Raw genomic sequence first — 23064 nt, 5'->3', positions numbered from 1 at the left:
TCCCGGTGGCTGAACACACATGACAGGTGGCCGGTAGCACAGACAATAGCAATTTGAGTAGCAAGATAATCCCTCTTTCCTGTTGTCACTGCAAATGCAGCCAACACACAAATACTTCATCAAACATATGTTTTGAACTTTCCTAATTTGAAATGCTGGTGGCTGTTCTCAGCTCCCTCCAGTCCTGCCTTTGGAGCACTTGCTCATATCCTGTCTCTCTGTGTATAAATATATATTTGGATATTTGCTAACAATTCATATTGAGCTGCAACTTGGCACACACTTTGTCAGCTGGGAGTGGCACTTCCACAAAACAAACAGGCCCTGCTTCGGCTGGCCTGGTGGCAGGTCTGGCAGAGCGACGTTCTGTGGCTGAAGTTCAAGACCGCAGGCTGGGCAGTGGTTTTGAGAACCCCAGACAACAAGCTTGCACCAAGCAGCACTGACGGGTTAAATAAGAAGCTGCCTTAGACTGAGTCAGACCCTTGGTCCATCTAGCCCAGTATTGTCAACACTGACTGGCAGCAGGTCTTCAGGTTTCAGGCAGGATTCTTTCATAGCCCTACCTGGTGATGCCTTCTACCTGGGACCTTCTACATGCAAAGCAGATGCTCTACCACTGAGCCATGGCCCCTTCCCTAAGGAGTTTCTTAAGGAAATCCTCCCAAGAACATTGAAGGAGCCCAGGATGCAGCCCAGGATCAATGCCTTTTGATGAAGACAGAAGAATTGTAGGACGTTTTTCATGGGAGACTGACGACAGGAGCTGATAAAATATGCCAAGCCCAAGCATGTCCTCAATGGTTAACTCTGGGTTTGGTAGATTAACCTATTGGGCTCATTCAGAAGACACCTTAAACCATGGCTTTAACCTTGATGGTTAAGCCAGAAAGCCAGGCTGTGTTCAGAAGACACCTTAAACCATGGCTTTAACCATGGTGAATAAGACTTTTTGCTTTATTCACCATGGTTAAAGCTGTCTTCTGAACACAGCCTGGCTTTCTGGCTTAACCACTGTGGTTAAAGCCATGGTTTAAGGTATCTTCTGAACAGGCCCATTCTGTGCAGGATTGCACCTTTTATGTGCAAGTATTCACGGCTGGTTTAAAAGAACAGAATGCAAACATGTTCTAATGTATTGTTTTAGCATAGAAATTAGTGTCTGAGGCATTCGATACATCTCAAATCCTTAAGCTCATTTCACATTGCCAGCAGACAGAGAATCTTCACCTCTTGTGGGTAACCTGGGGGAGGGGAGGGGCAACAGAAGTACATTCTGGCCTAATTCAGAAGGCACCTTAAACCACGGCTTTAACCACGGTGGTCAAGCCAGAAAGCTGGGCCATGTTCAGAAGACACCTTAAACCATGGCTTTAACCACAGTGAATAAGGTTCACCATGGTTAAAGCCGTGGTTTAAGGTGCCTTCTGAATGGGGTCACATTTGTCAAAGAAGCAGGGGAAATGCGATAACAGGAATTACCAGCCTGCCCTGTCACTGAAGTCATCAGACGAGGCACTCCTGGTGGTTCCACTACAGCCCATTTAAGGTCCACTCAGAGTAGAGTCTTCAGTGTATGGACTCCCTCTCTATGGAACTCCCTGCCTGTTGATGTCAAGCAGTCACCAATGTTGTTTTGGTTTTGGCGCCTGCTGAAGACGTTTTTATTTAAACAAGAATTTCCTGGCTAACCAGCCACAGTTTTATTGGCACCAATGTGTTTTTAATGGGTTTAATTCTGTATTTCAATATTATTTTTTATCATCATCATCATCATTCCTTTTTTATTGTTCACCACTCAGATATTTTAAGTGGATGTACAGCAGTATATAAAACTTGTAAATAAATCAACAATATTTATTTATGATTTATTGTATTTCTATATGGACTTTCTGAAACAGACTAAGGCAATTTACCAAAAAAACAAAACAAAAAATTCAGAACATAAAAACCACAATCAAATACAAACAGAAGTAAAACATCAAAAACATCCTTTAAAAGCCATAATAACAACAGCGGGTTCTGAGCTAGTTCCAGACAAAGCTCCAGGAACTCATGTGAAGGAAGGGAGCAGCCTGGGAAGAAATCCCTTTTTAAACTAAGCACGCAGTCAGGCTGGAATAACCCACCCAGGGCAGCCACAAAAGCTTTTAATCACTGCAAAAATGTACAAAAGGGTGTAGTTGTATAGCTAGTCCGACCTCCCTTCCTTGCTTCCCCACCCATAATATTTGGTGGCAATTTTCTCCTTTCTCCTGAAAGGAGAAAAATGGCTTTGTGCGGAGATTTCCTGCTTTCCCAATCCCAGAGACAGAGAGTGTGCGTCCCCAATAGTGCCAATGTAGGTTAAGAAAGCAGAGATGTCAGATTTCAGAAATCTGAAGGTTAGAAGAATCAACAGTTGCTTAGTAGATTTCTTAGCCAGAATCCAGGTTTCCTGGGTATCACCGCTCGCCTTACGATTATTGGCTTGAATCCTAACCTTTTGCTTCCGTTCCTGGAAGGATAGTTGCACTCATGGAAGGGGTCCTTCTGCTCGTGGACGGACCCCTTGTGTGAGCGCAAACTCTGCTTCCTGGAATAGAAGTTCCTTCTGGGAACAGAACAAAAGGTTAGGAACTAGGCTATATTACGGATTTATTTTAAAAAAACAACAAACTACCCCAACTTTCAGCAAGATTTTACAGATCTTTCATTCTATAATCTAGGAATGGGTTTATAGCAGCTAACAGAGAATGAAAAGCACATGCAGATTTCCATTCATTTATTTCATATCATATATTATTATAGAGTGGTTATGTAATTTGTGTATGTGTCCTTTTTTTTGGTAGGAAACTGCCTGCCTGCTTTAACTGATCATCTCACTTGTGGTTCTCCAGCTTCTCTTTTAAATTAGTCTTTCTCCAGTTGGTAATCTCTTTTATTTAGACTCCCCAACATTCCTTTCACTCAGGCAACTGCAAAGCCACATTTAAAAACAAACAGACAGACAACATATATTCACATTTCAGGACAGGCTATATAAAATTGAGAAAGGCACTCAAGGCACAACTCTATGCATGTTTAGACAGAATAAAAGTCCTACAGCTCCCAGTATCCCTAGTATCTGGGATAGGCACAATATGCTGGACCAATGGGTACTGCAGCCCATCTTAAGCCATGCGTTGCTGGTGACCAGGTTCTACAGCACAATTCTAAGCACATCTAGTTTATCTTTAAAAATGACAATTTTAAAAATAATAATTTTAAAACCTCAATTTTAAAAAAATTCCTAAAAAATCAATGGATGAACGGATTTGTTTCAAATTTGGTATGACGAATGCCCTTCCTAAGAGCTACCATTGTGCCAAGTTTCATGTCTTTATCTTAAAAAATGACAGTTATAAGCATTTTTGTTAATTCCCATTAGAGCTGCTCTTTGCGGAAAAAATAATAATCCGGATTTCCCCTCCCCCTCCTGGATTTGCCATCAAAAACCCGGACAAATCCGGGCAAATCCGGTCATATGGTCACCCTAGTTCACCACATCTGTAGGGCACAAGTTTGAGGAAGGCTGGTCAAAGCCATTGAGCCCAGAGGAGGTCTTAAAGAGACTTTTAATGATCAGGATCGCACATAACAAGAAACCACCTTGCTGAATTTCCCTGCAGGGCTTCTTGTTGCAGCCATGGCTGCCATTTTGAATATTTGGGGCATGGTGAGGGTGTGGAGTAGCTTATCATTACATGTGAACCCTGTGAGGGTGGGTTATTGGGTTGGTTGACAAGCCACCTACAACCCTAAAATGGTCCATGGGTTCTGGGTGGATTTTGACCACCCCAACAAGCCACCCTTGCTGAGTTTGAATGTAATGAGAAGCTGCAGCATCGGCGCTTAGATGACCTACCTGGTTCTCCAGGAGCTGCAACCTACCATGCAAACCAGGTCAGTGTCTCCTTTCCTCACCTTTTCTTGTGCTCTCAGCTGTTCTCCTTCATTTGGGCACACCAGGTTTGTGTTTCTACAAAGGGCCCATTCCAAACTGTCAGAAAGAGAGGAACAAGCTGCTTGGCTGATTTGTTTTTAGATAGCCCCACCCAGCTTCTGGGCAACCTGCTAGTTTGAGAAGACTGTGTCAACTGCCGCCACAAACAGACACAGAACATGGATTTTGAGAGCACAAGACACAAGCCATTCCGGTTTTCTTAGTTGAGCTGTACCATGCCTTGGCTGCAATAGTGCATGCAATCTATAATTCAAATCATCTGGAAAGATGAATACCTAGTATGATACACTTGCACACCTTAACAGCCAGAACCTCTCCCAACTCTTAGCTGCAACTTCCCATGCCTACCCTGCAACATCTAGCTTAATAGGGCTCAGGCTAACATGGCGTCAACTATTTATTTTATTTATTTATTTATTTAAAGCATTTTTATAGCGCCACCTCACCATTTCTGGTATCGTGGCGTTTTACAATCACATATAAAACAATTCCATTAAAAACCCTCAACCCACATTAATTGTCTTGGCTTAGATATCCCATAGCTAAATGGCATGCGCTAAATTTCTAGCTAGTTGCATCTTTGCCTATTCTCATTCCAAGCATCTTTAGAAACTGCATGGACCAAAGGAGAAGTAGCTCCACTGCTGTTCTGTTAATCTCTGCAAACTATTACAGGATGGTTGGGGTGAGAATGGCAGATGTGAGGTGACTACAAAAATAAATAAAAAATACACACACATCAAGAAAACTGATTTGGGAGAGATGGCTACGTGATGCAGAGAGAGGGGCATAGTACTTTTGATGGCATCAGGTGCTTTTGACAGAAGCACAGGAGATGGAATTAGAATTAATGTTTAAAACAACACGGACAGAAGATTTTTATAGTAAGATGAGCGGGGTAGGGGTGGGGATGGTACCACCAAACAGTTTTCTCTTTTAATCTTGTTAAGATTTGAGGCCTATATAGGCAAAGTAAAAAGGTTGTTGGGGGGGAGGGTTGGTATCCCTGAGAGTAGTACTTTCATTTCTCCAGTTAAGATTCATTTCTTCAAAGCAGGAACAGTACTGTCTGTTTTTGGGGAAGAGGGTATAAAAGAGTGAAAGAATCAGCCAGACCAGAGCCAGGGATGACCAGAGCATAAGGAAGGAGCAGAAAGATGCAGCTTAAAGAAGTCTAGCTGAAGCTTAGGGTAAAAGAACTTGCATTTCTGCAGCCTTTATTTTCTGTTAATGCCTTTCTATCTCTCAGTTCTATTGACTAAATACATTTATTGTAAGCTGTTTTAGTTTACTAGTAAATTGTTGTGTTTAACTTAAACTGTCTAAAGTGTCACTCACCCCACGTCTACAGACTAAACTCCATGTTACTGGTAAAGGGAAGGTAAAAAGAAGGAAGGTGGGACTGTTAAGGAGGCAGAGATCCATAAGGAGTCACTCAGGGGGCCCAGGTCAGAGGAGGAACACTGACAAATCTCAATCTGTGTGATTTAGTGTGAAGGATGTAGCACTCTGAAGTATGCAGCCTTTCCTTTTTCTCATAGTATCAACAATGGTGTCATGATAAATTCTGAAGTGTAGGAGTACATCATGACAGATTCTGGAGTGGGGTGGGCAACTTGTGTGGCCCTTCAGAAGTTTTGGCCTACAACTCCCATCAACCATAGACAAAGGTGAGGAATTATGGGAGTTATAGGCCAAAACATCTGGAGGGCCAGAGGTTGCACACTCCTGCCCTATAGCCATATGTCCCAGGAAAGTCTAAAAGGATTAGCTGACCATGGGCAAGTCACTGTCTGAAGCTAGCCTACCTCACAGGGTTATTAAGAGGAAAAGGTGGAGTAATAATATACACCCATGAATGCTACCCTGAGCTCCAATGGAGAAATTAAAAATAAGAATCAAATTTCAATAAAAGACCAAATAGTTGGCTTTCAGGAAAAAGGAAGTAGACTTCAAAAGATGATGAGCGGGCTCTCAGAGGAAGAATGAAGAATATCCTGAGTGAATGGTGAAGACAAATTTTAAAAAGAAAAGAAAAGAAAACCATTGAGGAGGTTAATAGAAGAATCTCCAGACCAGCCTTCTAGACCTGGTGCCCTTTAGATGAGCTGGACTACAATTCCCATCAGTCCCAGCTAGCATTGGCCCATCCATGCTGGCTGGGGAGGATAAGAATTATAGTCCAACACATCTGCAGAGCATGAGGTTGGGGAAGGCAGCCCTAGACCAATAATTATGTCATGTTGACAGTTCACGACCAATCAAGACCACAAAACCCAAAAGAGGAAATGGAATCTAATTGTCAGAAATTATGATTGACACTGTTAAAAGGCAAGTAAAGGTCCTGTTGTTTTGCCAGGAAGAGATTTAACTGGAACGTTTTAGAAGGACAGTTTTGTTGGAACAAAGACCAGGAAGTGCATGTTGCACTGACTTGTATTATGTGGCAATTTAAAACACACGAGACAAGCCATGTCCTTATAGTATAAGAAAAGCATCCTCATATCAAAAATTCTATATAGGAGCATCTAGAAGCAGAACTGGCCCTCTGTGACAACGTGATCAGGGCTCACCTGTAAGATAATATTATCATGGCTTTACCGATGTAATTACTTCTTGAAGTGCCATTACCAACCCACAATCATTGGCCATGCTGAGTGGACCTGGTGGAAATTGTAGTCCAAAACATCTGGAGGCTACCAGGTTGTCTTTCCCTGTATTAAAGCACGGAGCCTGATGTTTGCTTCGCTAAACTGGCAATAATACAAAGGCAATCAAAGAGCAGATGGAACAAAAACATTCTTGGTAAGGAAACTAACAGGCTGCCTAGGGAAATCTCCTCCCTGGTAGGAGGAGGAGTAAGCTGGGTAAATCTCTGCCCAAGGGATGTTTTGGGTGTAGAAGATCCTGGTTTAGGGCAAGGGCGTGGACATTCCATAGGCTATTCCCAGCTCATGTTATCCAAGAGCATTGTCAATACATCCAGTCTTTGTGAGATCTAGCCAGAAAAACATGGTACATGGGGTCACCACTCCCACATCCATTTAAAAGGCATGTCTTGCATGAGTGATGCTTTTGTATCCAAAATGTGGTTTCCTTCATACCCCCCCAGCCACAAATCTGAGGCACAAAGATGGACGCCTCCTTTCTCTTGCGTAAAGGACAGTAGGAAGCACGATTCGTTTCAATCTACCACCAAGGCAAACATAACAGCAGCAAGAGAGACCTCTTCTCCACATAGCTGATTTAAGATGCCAAACAAAATATGCTTTTGTCACAGAATTTCCATGGACGAATGTGTGCACTCCACAACCAGAGGGTTCTATTGCCTAAATGAGAACAGCTTCGCACCAAAGGCCTCTGCAGAAACCTTGTTCATAATGAAACCTCTTAAAGTCTCCTTAGGTCATTTCTGTGGCAGCATTGCAAGCGACCAGATTTTCCGGTTCCCTGGACCTGTCAATGTGCAAGTTGCGTGGAAAGGAACATAACGATTGGGGAATTTTCCACACGTTATCACTGCTCCCTAAGCCCAGGCCAACGATGAAGCTCTGCTTTCCCTCTCCCCACTTTGCAGAGAGAACTTAGGTGAACATGAAAACTAGCCCAGCAAGCAGCAACGCCTAAGGGCCCCTTCCCCAACCTGACCCCCTGGAGCCCAGGCTAAAGCCATGGCGGCTGGGGATGATGGGATTTGTAGTCCTACACTTCTGCTCTAGAGGGACCAAATGACGTGGTCCCTGTGCTTTCAATGGTTGAGCCCAAGAGGAAACATCTGCTGGTGCAGCATCTTTTCTCATGCCTGTGGCACACGATAAGCCATGCCTGCAAAAAACTCCCCTCGCTACACAGCTCTAAAAAGAACGAGGATATTTTTCTCCATTTCATCTAAGAGGCCCAGCCAGGATGCACCTCGCTTCTATCAATGAGCAGAAGAAGGCAGGGTTGGGTGGCTACACCCTTCCCATTCTCTCAAAAGTGCTCAGTTCCAACAAGCCCTGGCTTGTGTGGTGTTTGCTGCTCCTTTGCCCCAGCATGCCTTGGACGTATTGTTGTTCACCACTAAGCCCCACAGTCATTGCCCCACTTTAACCTGCTTCCGACAGGTCTTCTCATTTCTCTTGTGGTGCATCTTTCCAAGAAACTTGGACCAGTCACCTCTGTTCTGTCTAGTGCTCCTCTGTGTCCCCAAATTGTTCCTGCATACAGTGTACAGTAAAAAGACTCCTTCATGTCCCAGCCAAGGAGATTCACTTAAGAAAGGAAGTTCAATTTTTCTGCCCCGAGAGCTACTCCTATCAGCTGACCTGTATTCAGCCAATCGCTTACAGTACACCCTGTATCACTTCCTCCTCTTCACCAGATGAACAACTTGCTGTAGACAGGATTGCGCACTATGGGACCCAATGCCCTGATCCTCTTGGCTGCCTTTACAGTTGACCCTTCCCTATCTACGACAACAATTGCCTCAGTTATCTGGTTTTGACCTTGGCTTCTCCCATGAATGCCAAGCTTCGCCATTTGATTGCCTGACTTGGACTGGCTCAATTGCTAAGCCCCAAGTGCTGATTTGCTTTGCTTAATGACATTTATTTATTTATTTATTTATTTATTTATTTATTTATTTATTTTTGCCATACCACCCCATAGTCGAAGTTCTCTGGGCAGTTCACAAAAAATAAAATCTCAAGGTACAGCATAAAACAATATAAAATACACAATATACAAGAAGGCTAAGACTGTCAGTTGGACACCCGGGCCTGTTCCTGAGCTATAAACAGAGCATAGATATGTCAAAAAGCAGCAGGTGAAGATTTTCATGACATGGAAGCTAAATGTTCTTACCTGTTACTTACTGCAGATCAAACTGCTACAGCTAAGCTCCAAAGAGATTCCAAGGCGTGCGCAAAAGCCCATGTATATGCAGAAGCATTTGCGCATGTCTTCCCTTCTTCTTATGCTGAGGGCAATTTCAAAATGGCCTTTCAGATCCAGACTCAAGTTTGGTACAGTTGTCAGTTTTAGAACCAGCTTAAGTATCTTACTCTTTAACACTGGGATGGGCAACACACGGCCTGCTTGTGCCCCCCATTTTAACCCACCCACCCCGTTTAACACCAGCAATTGCTAATTGGTCATATTTAGCAGGATCATTCCTGGATATCTCCATATCATGATATGTTTCTCCAGATGATATATCCATGTAAACCTCTATCAAAGGCAAAGGAGCAGGCCAGGCGCATTGCATCCAGAGATTATGGCTATAATCCTTGACCAGCCATGAAACACAATGCAAAAGTATCTGAACCGACTTATGCTTGCTTGAGGAAAGATGTTTTCCTTCTCATCTTTCCCCCTCACAGTGTTATTTCCCCCTTTTGATTTTCTGAGTCATCAGCAACATAACTAGAATATAATCCCTTTGCAAGCTCCACTGAAATTAGTTTTCTCGAACCACACACAAGCACTGAAGTGGGGCTTAGGCCCAGCAGAACTCACTTCCTCCATTTTGAGCCCTGACAATCTTTCATGTTTATTAAATCTTCTCCAACAGAAGAACAGCTGGACGCACTGGAAGAATGGCACATGTTGTGGCTTGCATGAATTAAAGTTGTTAATCACATGACTCCTGCTGTCGTTCATGAAATTAATAAAACTGATTTGCTGTTTGTTCTGGGCATAGCTTGCCTCCCAGCCTTCAAGGGCAATAACTTGTCTAGGAATAAGTCAGAAATCCACATGCATTTTAAACAAATCATTGAGCCCAATGATAAGATTGCAAGAGCTGGCAATGGCTCTGCAGCTTTGCCAAAACTTGGCTTATTGTTCCGGTATCTGTGCAAATAGCTCGGGGCACAAACACGGCAGCTGCAGTGCTGACACACGACCAAGTTTTCCAACATAAATATAAACCGCATACACAAGCATGGGTGGGGTGGCTAATTGTGTGGCAATGGATCCATCATCATAACATTCCGGGTGGGACGGGGCTGTAGCTCAGTGGGTAGAGCACTCACTTTGCATGCAGAAGGTCCCAGGTTCGATCCCCAGCATCGCCAGGTAAGGCTGGAAGAACTCCTATCTAAAACCCCAGAAAGCCATTTCTAGTCCATGTTGACAATACTGGGCTACTTGGACCCATGGTCTGACTCAGAATATAGCAGCTTCCTATGTTCCTAAGTACTGTCAGTTGGGGTTTATTGAAGAGTTTGTTTTTAAGCCTCCAAGTACATCTTAATAATGATTTGCATGGCAACTGGTTGCTCCTGAAAAAGAGCCCAAAGGGGTGCTTCCAAATGAGGCTTTTAATGTGCAGTTGCCATCATTCACACCTTTTTACAGAGGTTCCAGATGATGTCGTCCTCTAGAGAGCCACCGTGGTGTAATGGCTAGGATGTTGGGCTGAGAGTCGGGAGATCCAGGTTCTAGTCCCCACTCGATCATGGTAGTCCACTGAGTGACTTTGGGCCAGTCACAAACTCACAACCAAACCTAGCTCATAAGGTTGTTGTGAGGATAAAATGGAGAGGAGGAGGATTATGTACACCACCTTGGGTTCCTTAAGGAGGAAAAAAGGTGCGTTTTCCCACCACTTGTTCTGTCTTTTTTCTTATTGCAGAGAATCTGTTATTTAAGGAATGAGCAGAATAGCAGCCCATTTTCTGCAGGTATGGATAGGAAAAATGCATGATTCACAGTGGGAGGAGTTGACCCTGGAGCAGGTGGAGGATGTTCTGGGGGGTCCCCTCCTTTCTCTAGTGCTTGCTGTGCATTTCCAGTTTCAGAGCTAACCAAAGGACAAGGAAAATCAAGCTGACAAGAGGCTAGAGATTGGGCATTCTCAGGTAAAACTGATGGGATTTACAGCCCAAATCCTCATCACATTTAACTGGATATAAGCTTATCTGCGTTCCTTGTACCCTGTGCTGCAGGACTTTTTTTTACAAGAGGCAATTAATCCACTGCATCTACTTTCAGTTTCGTTACAGATTTGAGAGCTGACCACTACATGAAGAATTTTTCTTTTTCTGCTTTTCTGCAACATAGCCTCTAGGTGACACTGTGGTATAGTGGAATAGCACAAATACACATGAAGGAATTGTGCTTTCTTCCACCATTAGAAATAATACCCTATTCTAGGAAGAAACAAACAACTCACGGAAAGTATTGTTTACAAACAGAAGTAAAACTGGACGGTCACAACGTCATCTAAAGAACCCGTAAACAACCATGAATGACGACCGCACAGTAAATGCCTCATGTAAAAAAGCTCGCAGTCACTAACTTTAAAAACAACGTTAAAAGAAAATGTTTTTACAATTCCTCCACTTCAAAAATTGTAAGAAATAACAAAAACAATCCCCCTCCCTCTTTCTCACGCACACACACAAACATAAAATAGGATGCCAAAATGTTGGGAGACCAATGGGGGATGAGGAAAGCAGAGATACAACACTGCCCTGTGGCTATGGCATACCCATCACATGGACAAAACAGTGAAATGCACACATCTCCCCCAAAATCTGCCAGACCTCTGAAGTATCAATGGCCAGTTGCAATTGTGTGTTGCTTATAGTAGAAGAACAATTACTAGAAGTATTAGAAGCCCTCTACCTGGAAGCAACCCAAGTGGAGGAGAAAATTCTACCAACTCTTCAGGAGTCAAAGAGAAATCTTCCCAGGAGCTTATCGAAGAGGAGACCCAGGTTCAGAGATCCTCCTCCCCACCACCCCAGGAACTCAGTCTTTGCCGGAGGAGGGGAGTAGTGGAACTAACAGATCCCACCAAAGGGTCAAGTGGGCGGACTTGAAAGGAGGTGGGAGGAGGCTAGCCACTCACCAGAGGTTACAGCTTGAAGACTCTCCCTGAAGGAGGGGTTCAGTAAAAGCCTATCGGGCATGGTGGGAAACTGTCCATTTAGTTGATAGGCAGCTGCCTTGCTTTGTTGGGCTGATTAAGCTTAGAGGGTACTTCTGGTACTCACACTCCCTTCAGGTGTGAAGAGATGTCTTATTTACTGAATAAAGCTTTGGGGATTGCATAGCAGTCCTCTTTATTGTCTCACATCTTGGCAGTAGGGCCTAGAATCACGACACATGGACATTCCATCTGAATATTAGTCATTCTTCATTCCCCCTATATTAGCTCTCACATGTAAATAATTTTATAGTCCATATCTCATTTAGCCTTACAGAAATCCTGGTAAAGTAATTAATAACCTTACATCGCATAGGAAGTCTAGAAGTTAAAAACAACAACCACCTATGATTTGTCAAAGAACTCCATGAACGCCAAGGGTGAGAAAGATATAAATAAATGTTGTCTGGATCCAAGATTTTGTCCGGTGGACCACTCTGGCTTTCATCATTGCAGGATCATAGGCATGTGCAAGGGGTGTGCCAGATGTGCCCATGCACACCCTAATGTCCCAAGCAATAAGCGCTGAATTCAGGGGGCCATTGAGTAGGGATCCAGAGGGGGATCCAAATGCAGTGGGAACGGCCCTCCGGCTGCCCTCCAGCTTCTCTGCTGCCACACCAATGAACAACTGCCCCCAAGAGAGCACCATTGCTCTCGACAGCAGGAATGACAAGGAATCGCTCTGCTTGAAGCCTCTCTGTGGGGAGTACAGCATCACTGTCTACAGTGTTTAATAAATAAATGAATAAAAATAATGTCCTTTATGATTGAGTATTCAATAAATGTTCGCCTTTTTTTAAAAAAAACAACCTGGGCACATACCCAAATGAAATGTGCTGCACACACCTATGTACAGGATCATGTTTTCCTCTGTTCAAAGGTCCCAGGCTCTGATCCTGCAACTGGAACAATTCTGAGAACTTGCTGGCTCCATGCCTAATGTTGGTATCACGGGATGGAGGCCCAACCTGAGCCTCAGCCAATTAAAATTTCTCTTATGACTTACATTGTTTCTTACTAGCTGGAATCCTATTTATTTTATGAATTTATACCCCACCCGTCAATGTAAAAACATTTCCTAGGCTTATAGACAATCACAAATTGTGAACAAGTGAATCATACGAATGATGCAAGACTCAGGGTATGCATTCAGACGAACCATGTGCCAGGTAGTCCTTTTCCACATTGTGTATATAACCAACTGGTAAACCAGTTGTTTGTTATCAACTTGCCATGTTGGAAGGTGGATTTTTACACACATTAAGTTGTGCCAACATTCACTCCGAAACACCCAATTGCTTCCTGGTAAAAACAGCAGACTGTGGCACCTTAAGGACCAATGAATTTATTCTGGCCTAAGGTTTCATGGACTAAAGCCCACTTCATTAGATACGTGACAAGTTAACCTCAAACTTTAAATTAAAGTTAACATATTATGCATCTGATAAACTGTCCATGAAAGTTGATGGCAAAATAAACACGTTAGTCTTTAAGGTACCCCAAGATTCTTTGTTGTTTTGGTTGCTACAGACTGACATTGCTCTCCCTCTGGAAATTGCTTCCAGGTAGCTTCTTCTCAAGCTGCCATAGTCATGTTTGACGAGCCAGAAGCAATCATGGGGAAAAGGTGCACACCTGGCCCCAAGTGCGCAGTTCTGGCTTCCAAACATTACCAAAGGAATGTGGGAAGAAACCATGGATAAGCAGTTCCCAGTAGCATGGAAAGGGTCTCTGAGCTTCGTTTAATTGTTATCAGTGTAGATTACTCTGACATTTCCTACTGGATTTTCATAACAATAATAGATTCCAACCTTGTATTTTATAACAGGTCCCTTTAACCTAAAATAGCTGTCAACTGGGACTTTTAAATAGACCATCCTCTCCTCTAGACAATCAAAGAACTAGATCACATTAAGACAGGAGAATCTAATTTATGCAGATAAGAACAGTTTGAAAAATCTGAAGTTTTGATAAGCAGAACACTCATTTATTTGGCAGTCTGTGGACATTATAGCTTCATGGTAGATATACAGGGAATTCAGGTATTTATGAGGTTAATTCAGATCAGAGGATCTGAAATTCAGTTATGATATTGAATATACAACTTTAAACTGTATTGTTGGATCAGGTTTTTGTTTTGTTGTGACTTAACAAAAAGCTGTGGGTGATGCCTGACTCTTTTAAAGAAATTACTTTCATTATGGGGTAAAGTTCTTACAGACCCTTTATACTTAATGTTTTGTAAATGGGCACAAATTCACAAACACCTGTAATTAATGTAAATTTTAATGACATCCATCTGTAGAACAAATTGTGGCATCTATAAAATACATATGAGCAATGAATGCAAAAGGCGTGATTTATACAAATGTGTCATTCATAAATGATAGTGCGTGCATGTACTTTGCACTTGGGGACTGGGTCCAGAATACCAAATATAAAGTAAGAAATGCCCTTTAGCGGAACTGTTTACAGCAGCTTGGAATTTCTAAGTGAGTAAAGGAAGGTCAGGTCTCTCTCCACTTTCAGGCAGTTATTCAGCATGGAAGAACAGTCCTGCTGTTGAACATTACACCAAATTATCTTAATTAAAGCCAAGGAATAATTATATCCAACTGCCCCATTTGTCTGACAATGCACCGATTAGTTCTTAGGGCTTAATATCAGGCTACTTTTCAAAAAGCTTTCCTCTCACAGGACCCACATCCCTCAGAAGAATGTTTACCAGTATATTCTATTAAAACACATACATACACCACCAGTCTGCCAAGAGTTCACTTTGCATTCAGAATATGATTTCACTAAATTTAAAACAAAAAGTTCTCCTATGATTGTAAGTCGGAGGGCCATTTTACCAAACTTCAACCATGGCCGAAAAGCAGAAGAAAATCCTACCAGTTTTTTTTCCCCTTTAAAAAGGGGGGAACCTACTGGAATAGTTGCAAAGACACAGAGTGACTGAAAATGGGATATTCAGGCTTTCTTTTATATCCAAGAGTGTTCGCTTGCCCGAAAAGCTACTGGATCTTTAGCAGGGATGCGTTATGTCACACAAGCCACGCTGAGAAAATTCTGCCCTTTCCCCTTAATTTCTATATTTAACTACTGCCAGAGCTGTGTTTTAGCAGCAGCACTCCCTTTTCCAAATACACGCACGCACACGCACTCTTCCTGAGCTATGCAAAATGTTCTTCTGTGGCTTTACATCAACTCGGGAGCAGGGAGGGAGATTAAAAATAAAACGAGACAACTCACCTTTGCTCAGAAGAGTCCGCTGGAAATTCCTGGGTCCTTGTGGATCTTTTCCCACTTGCGGCTCCCTTCCACTTAGTCCAGGTTTTCTGCCATTCTCGGCCCCCTTCTAGCTTCCTCCAATGGTGTAGTCAGCAAAGTGCTGTTCCTAGAGTGATGATCACTGTCCTCCTGCCCAGGGAATTGGGGCGGGGAGAGAGAACCACACGCTCAACTCCGGTTGCTTCTTGTTCCTTGTCCTCTTTTCTTCCAGTTTAGACTTTCAAGCTTCTCTGAGAGCAGGTGGAAGGGCTTTCTTAGCACAGCAAGAGGAGGAGGGAGAGGTGGAGCTGAGCTAAAGCAACAAGTTAGTATATAACCAGCAGCCTAGGAGTCTGCACACCTCAGAGCTGGGTATCTCTGCTGACACCTGGTGAAACACTGCAAAACCAGAACAAGCCACTGCCTGTGGAGGCAACAGAATGGGCTTTGTTTTTGTTTTCCTTCTCCTCGGAGAGACTTTCTGGATCCCAGAAGCAAGGAAAAGGTGCCTGTGCTACTGTTTGTCCCCTCTCCCCCCTCATAAATTGGAAAAGGAAAATTATTACCAACCTGGCTTCTCATCCGGGAAACAAGTCAACGTTTGTGTCCAGCACAAGCCACCTTTCAGAGAGCTTGCGGCTGTCTCTCAAACTGTCTGGTGAGGTGTTTATCCTGCCAGAATAAGCTGCACCCACCCGGGCCTGGCCTGGCAAGGGTGGGAAATGTGCAGCCAATATGAGGATGTGGCTAAAGGCATCACTCAGTCTAGCAGAGAGTACAGAGGGAGAGCGCCTAAAATGACCCAAATTTGGCAAGATGGAGAACTTGGGACTCGGAATAATTTTTCAGCTTGGCCACTGACTGAGATGTCAAATCAGCCTGCCACATAGTGCAGCCATCCTGCTTTTTATCAGTAACTTGGAGATAATGCAAAGGGAAGAGGGAGCGCAGGAAAAGGGTGGTGCTCAGATTAAGTGCATTTGTATTCTTTAGTATGAAAGGGGTGGAAATGCTCCCTTTGACTTCAATGGGCTTTGGATTGGATTCAGAGTTTGAGGCAATATGTACACAAATAGATAGTTACAGCCCAAGCCTATACATGTTTAGTCAGAAATAGGTCCAGCTACATTAATGTGACAACTTCCATGAAAATGTGTGCAGAGGACTGTTGTATGAGTGAGCATTTTGCCACACAGCAATTTGTCTGCAGGAGAGCAAAAGCAGTATTCACACAGCAGACATCCCAGAAAAACAGATGACAGCTTGCCCTGTGGGGTTTTGCCTCAGCCTGTAGTGTTTGTGAACAAGAACATATAACGTTGCCATTCGCTGAGTTAAACACTTGGCCCATTTAAACCCAGTATTGTCAACACTAGTCCAGGGGCAGAAAGAGCTCCTTCTTAGATCTGCCACCTAAGATCACATTTAATGGAGATGCCACGGATCCATTAAGTGCCACGGATCTTGTTCATGTGAAGGCTGTGATTTACCATGACATATGGCCCTTTCCTTTTGTTGGTAATATTATGGAGGGATGATGTTTCTCATGGATGATAGTGAGCAGTGGGAAATGGCCTTAAGCGTTAGAGGGAGCCTGGTTACATCACCAGTTGGGTGTGTCTTCCTTTGCTAAGCAGCACCTAGTTCCTGAAAATTATTTTCTGAATTTGATTCCCACAATAAACACAACCCATTGAGCTGAAATGATTCACAAAAACAACATAAAGCGCAGGGTAGGCAACTTGTGTCCCTCCAGGTGTTTAGCCTACAACTCCCATTATCCCTCACCATTGGCTATGCTGGCTAGGCCTGATGGGCGTTATAAGCCAGAACAGCTGAAGGGCCACAAGTTGTCCACCCCAATATAGCAAGTGCGAGTAAACTGCTTCTCAAATATATATATATATATATATATATATATATATATATATATATTCCCTCTGTGCAATTTTAGTATTCCGATGCATGTCACAGTGGCATGGGAACTTGCCATAGGGATGTGGCTTCCATATCATCAATAATATGTATGAATGAGGCCTGGAGGGTGTGGAGAGATGAGAGAGGCAAATTTACCATGGGCTGAAGGTAAGCAAAAGCAGTAGCATATAGTTTGGCCTTGTTTTGTTTGGGTTTGAGGACTAAAAAATTAAAGCCAATGTGTTAATTGAACAAGCAAGTTTTGAGTAGGGATTTGAAGGGAGAGTTGACAGCACAGAGGAAGTCCAGGCATAAGGGGCAATAAGAAATGATGGGTGGAGCTGCATGGGAGGGTAACGTAGGAGGAATAAAGGCCATCATGGGAAGGGATGCAGAACAAGAAGAGAGGGTGAGTGGACAAAAGGGGAACTCTTGGTCGTGGAATATGCCGTTCCCTGATGTTCAACAATCCCCCCTCTTAGCCCTCAGCCCTGTGACACCCACACCTTTGAAAAAGGTCCCTCGACTCTCACAATATGTTTTGGGGGAGCTGCTGAGGTGGGAGAAGAGAATGGGGATGTCACTTCCATGCACCCACCTCTTCTGCCAGGTTCCAAGCCAGCATATTTTCATACTTCTCCCTCAGTAAAGTGCATTTCCTTAATAATGCAATGAGCATATATCTAATCTGGAAGGACTGGTAATTCAAGCTGGTGGGTGACTGCCCATTGTTGTTACAGTCTTCTGACGCCTTGAAGATTAACACATTTATTTCTGGCATAAGCTTATGGCAGAATAAATTTGTTAGTGTTTAAGGTGTGTGATGTTTTTTTGTTTGTGGCTAATGTTATGATGTAAGTATTTGCAATGTTTTACTGTTTATTGCTGTTTAAGATGTAGTGCTGTGGACATCAGATAGTAAATGGTTAATGCTGTTGAGAGGGGGAGAGAATGAGTAAAATGTGTGAGGTCAGTGCTGATTGGATGGTGGTACGAAGATTTGTATTGGCAGTTAGCAGCTAGAGGGAGGAGTTAGGGAAGGAAGTAGTTGGGATGTATATGTGGAGAGTTAGAGTCTGGGGTTTGTCTGTGTAAGTCAAGTGCAGGAACATGTTTAATTATTTTGGGGGAATAGTGAGAGGGAGGAGAGTGTTTGGTCTAGGGGGTAGAGTAGGCACAGTTGCATTTGAAATTGTATTGAAATAAACAAGTATTGAACTTGATGAAACCATAAGCTTTGTACACTGCATAACTTTACTTATAGTTTAATAAAAGTTATTCTGTTTTATATACTGGAATTGGATTCTTGGAAAACCTGAGGTAGGGCTCAGTGTTAAATGGTGGCAGCGGTGAAAGATAAGGTTGAATAGAGAGTGCTGGGCTGGTTGCTGTGGAGCCAAATAGAATTGGTGAGTCACAGAATCAGTGACCAGCTTTCTGAAGAGGCACTCCTTGGTTGGGATTTTTTGATTTATAGAATAAAGGAAGGATCAATGCGGGTGTGTCACAAGGTGCCACAAGACTCTTCGTTGGTTTTGGTGCAATAGACTAATACGGCTACCCCTCTCGAACTTCTTGATAGGTTATTACTGTTTCAGTTCCTATGTTCCTACACAGTGATATCAACAAAGATATATTTGGGGTAGGGTGCTTGAGATGGAATTGTGAAGCAATTGTCTTCTGGGATCATAAAAGGCCGGATTTGCATTCCAAATGCTTAAAAATAATGTAAGAGAATGAATTAACAAGATTAATCTGCTAACACCTTAAAAATATTATCAAGTTTTGGAAGAAGGCTGTGCCTGAAACAGATGTGAGACTAATCATTGATATTTCAAAAGTAACAAAATTTAACTTGCTTCAAAATGGAAACTTTCACAAATACAGCAATCTGGTTTACGTAACGTGACAAGCCAGAATACAGGTTGAGTGCGGGTTGTCATGTTGTGTGAACCGAGCCAAAGACGACCCATAGTTCACAACCCAACAACAACCCAACAACAAACCATGGGTTCTCTTCATGGTTGTTTGTCGTTAACAAAGTATGGTTTGTTAGCACAATTGGGTTTGCACAACATAACCCACAATTCAACAATAACCCATGGGTCAATGGCAACCCATACTCAACCTGCATTGCGTGAACCCAGCCATTCTGTGCATCACTGGATTATTAGGTTATTGTTAAATGGTCAAATGATTTGTCCCATCCTAATAATCCCATCATGCATAGAATGAGTTAAAGTGACAAACTCAGTAAGCATCTGAAGGTAGAACTAGACATTACAAATGAAACAGGGTTCCAGTGCAGGAGTAGGCATGATTAGCAAAGGACATTGGGCGGGGCGGGGGGCTTAAGCCATTAGTCTCAGTGGGGAGTTGCATGGGAGAATCTGTAGGCATGGGAAGGGTTAAACAGCACTTTCTATCACCGGTACTCCCTATTCACATTTTAACTGCAAACATGGCTTGGAAATACACATTTGCCAGGATGAGAAGTAATTCTGCCCTGAGAAGGTAGGGCAGAAGTGGTCATCTTTATTCAGTTATAACAACTATGCCGGTTATTTTGTTCAATTTAGTACTTTACTTCACTATTGTGATTTATCAGCAGTATACTTATCTTTCCAATAAAGGTTGTAATGCAACTTCATCGTGAATCAATAAAAATGAAAGAATAGGTAAAAATATTTGGATGAAAAAGTGGATAAATTTCACTTTTCCATCAGTGTGACCATCCCAGTCCACATGGCTGTGGTTCTTTGAACATTCTGAAAATGCATTCTGGGAGTAACTCATGGTAAAGCAGTTCCTAGTGCATATTTATAACATTTTAAATGGACCCTAAGCCTTCTCCTCCAGCAGTTTCAGTGGCATGAAAAATCTGGGCCACTGAATCATTGGTTTATTGAGAATCATTGGAATATTCTCAAAATGGTGTCTTGACTAGAGAAAATACTCAATTCACACAGTGCACTATAAGAATATGGGCAGCCCCAAACTAGTACTGAACACGCCAATTTGACAAATTCAGACATTGTTATAAGTATTAACATCCAGTGGAAACCATGAAAGGTCAATTACGATTTTCGAAATGGACAGAAATCCTTCCCTTACAGGCATGTGCCAGCCTATTTTAGAATCAAATTTCTGGGTGGTAGAGATTCCTTTACACCATCTTAAAACATTTGTTACTAAAAAGACTGTGCAATGGCCCAACTCATTTTTTTAAAAAAAAAAGATAGATGGCAAAGGATTCTCACTAAATGCAGAATAGACACACATGAGCTTGTCTTATTACATTGCACTTTGAGTTTTGAACATGCAAGTGATATCCACATAGGAAACTAATTGTATGTGATGTGCTGCTCTTATTTTCTGTAAATAAGGTTTTCACAAAGCCCACGCACAGCTTAACAAGAAACGCACTTAGAGTCCTCCCTCAAGTTGCCCAAACACTAATAACATTTTGTGTTGTGCCTAAGAAAATTGCTGACTTGTTCTTGAGGAATGCAGTGCTTTATTTGTATTTCATTTCCTTTTATTTTTGTTCAGCTCACAAGCAAAGAAAGAGTAGCCCTATCACTGCAAAATATCTCAAGGCGCTAAATCCCAGGAGAGGAATGTGCTTTCTACTATCAGACTTTTAAAGCTGATGGCAGTCACTCCAAGTTGCATGCAGAACAAAGGCCTTTTTTACTTGAAGCATAAACACTACCCAAATCATGATCTCAGCTTCTGAAAAAATATGTGCTCCTTTCATATTTAATGTAGTTTTCATTAAAACTTGCTCATCCTGTTCCAGAAGGGCAGGGCCTTTTAATTATACACTCCAAAAAGCCCAGCATGGTTACCAATTATTGCTTGTGAATTCACCATGACAATCCATGCTCATGTTTACAAAGAAAAGACTCATACATGCCATCAAATAAATTCAGCAGGTCAGGCACAGCACAGGAAGATTTCTCAGCCGAAATAAATTAGTTAGAGCAATTTCACACTGACATGCGGAGGAAGTCTGTATGTATTCAACATGTGACAGGGTAGACATGTCATGGAAATTATATTTGTAATGGAAAATCCATGGGTGAAACAAGTCTTACATAGGCAATTAAATCCTCTTGATGTAGATATGATTAATACTAAAACACTTGGATCCTGAACATGAAGTGCACCCCACTGACTTCAAGGCCATGTGTATTTGTTTACTGCATTTAGAATATGGCAACCAGTCAAACTATTTAGATTTATAATGAATTGATTATGTTAATTTGCCATTGATAAATAAAATACAAAATTGGAAATACTATTTGCATATTGGACGCTCAGGGGATTAAGATAGCTGTCCTATGCATACTTAGGCTCTTATTCATCGTAAATAAAAGACAAAATTGGAAATACTATTTGCATATTGGACACTCAGGGGATCTTGTATAGATTAAGATAGCAATCCTATGCATACTTAGGCTCTTATTCATCTTAATGGCAAACACTTCCAAGTAAACATGCATAGGAACAGGTTGTGAAAAACTTTGAAGCCAAGAACCTCTCTATACTCATTATATAAAATGTTGGTGTGTGTGGGGGGGGGGGGGTCACTAGAGATACGCAAACAAATGTGCATCAGTACACGTTATTAACTACTAATCCGTGGTGATTCATCGTTAAGAGTGGAGGAGCACCATGCTAGCTTGTACCTCCACCCCCATTCCCATCCCCCACTCCCAGCTTTTAGTATCTAGAAAGGTGAAACAAGCCAGCAGTAGTTTCAAGCTTTTGGCTGGGACTGAGTACTCATTCAGATAAACAACACTCTCTGTGTTGAAATGTTAGAGGTAATTCAAATGTATTGTCTCTAAACATGATGCTGTAAGTGAAGTGTGCTCAGTAATAATGCTTATAAAACCCTGACTTCCAAAAGTTTACTAGCTCTTGTTCCAATACTTTATGGAAACATTTGGAGGAATAGTCCTACTGAAGTTACCATTTTCCTGTGTAGCAATCTGCAAGCAGATCTGAAAGAACTCTTGGGACCAAAAATCCACAGACCAAATCTCAAACATGATATATAACCTTATTTTAGAGTTACCAGATCTCACCATCAGATTTGCCCCCTTTGCCCATGGTTAAGATCCTTACATTGTGGCAAACCACACACACACACGGCTAAAAAAAACTTAACACAACATGAGCAGGTGTAATTCCAAGTATATTCACTTCCAACCATGGAAGTAGGGAACTTTAGTTGAACCATAAAGATAGCCACACACACATTTTTTTCTGCAGTTAAATGCATATATTTTAGTCTGTTTATTCTTTAAAATATTGATATAAAAATATAAACACAGTTTTAAAAACCAACAAATCTTACATAAAATATGTTCATCTTTGAAACACTATTTGATGCTGCCTGGGAAATAACAGAATTGTAAGATTATTCTTATTTCATAGAATATAAATCTAAGTGGTGGAAATCCAAAATAATTATTATAAATTAAGGTGAAATATTTCAAAATGAAAGAAAAAATATTGAATACTGCAGTTCCAAGAAGAACAATGTGCAAATCACCCTTCCAAAGGGTTATGTGGGACTTCAATTTGAAGTCACTGGAATTGCTCTTAACTATATCAAAACTAGAATAATAGGACTCTGTTTTCACGTCATACACATCTTTTACATTTTGAAGGCAAAACCAAAACTGCAGCAATTTCACATGGGAGACATAGTTATCAAAATTATTTAAATTATTCAACAGTAAAATTAAGTATTCTATAGTACATGCAGAAAGGCATAGACCCAGTTTGCACATATTGGCAAATCATGAGTTGTTTAACCCATGAACTACCAGAACACAGCAGGAGTGAGCAAGTGTATTGCCTTCTGCATGCTCATCACTTCCACTTTACATCCAGTTTTGTAAACAACCCAAGAACATCCCATTCCTGGGTTAATGTTGTGACATGCAAACTA

The 23064-nt window shown here is 42.0% G+C and overlaps 1 protein-coding gene across 1 annotated transcript in view; it reads right to left on the bottom strand.

Moving 5' to 3' along the window:
* EPS8L2 (EPS8 signaling adaptor L2) overlaps window positions 1-15464 on the bottom strand; it is a 110634-nt gene extending 95170 nt beyond the window's left edge. The window contains exon 1 of the mRNA XM_063117080.1: window positions 15162-15464. The gene's annotated coding sequence lies outside the window, so the exon portion shown is untranslated. The remainder of the gene's footprint in view (window positions 1-15161) is intronic.
* Window positions 15465-23064: the final 7600 nt, after the last annotated feature.

The sequence above is a fragment of the Elgaria multicarinata genome, chromosome 2 (assembly GCF_023053635.1).
Source record: "Elgaria multicarinata webbii isolate HBS135686 ecotype San Diego chromosome 2, rElgMul1.1.pri, whole genome shotgun sequence".
NCBI lineage: Eukaryota > Metazoa > Chordata > Lepidosauria > Squamata > Anguidae > Elgaria > Elgaria multicarinata.
Note: the sequence above shows the minus strand (reverse complement) of the source record. Positions and strands in the feature narration are given on the sequence as shown.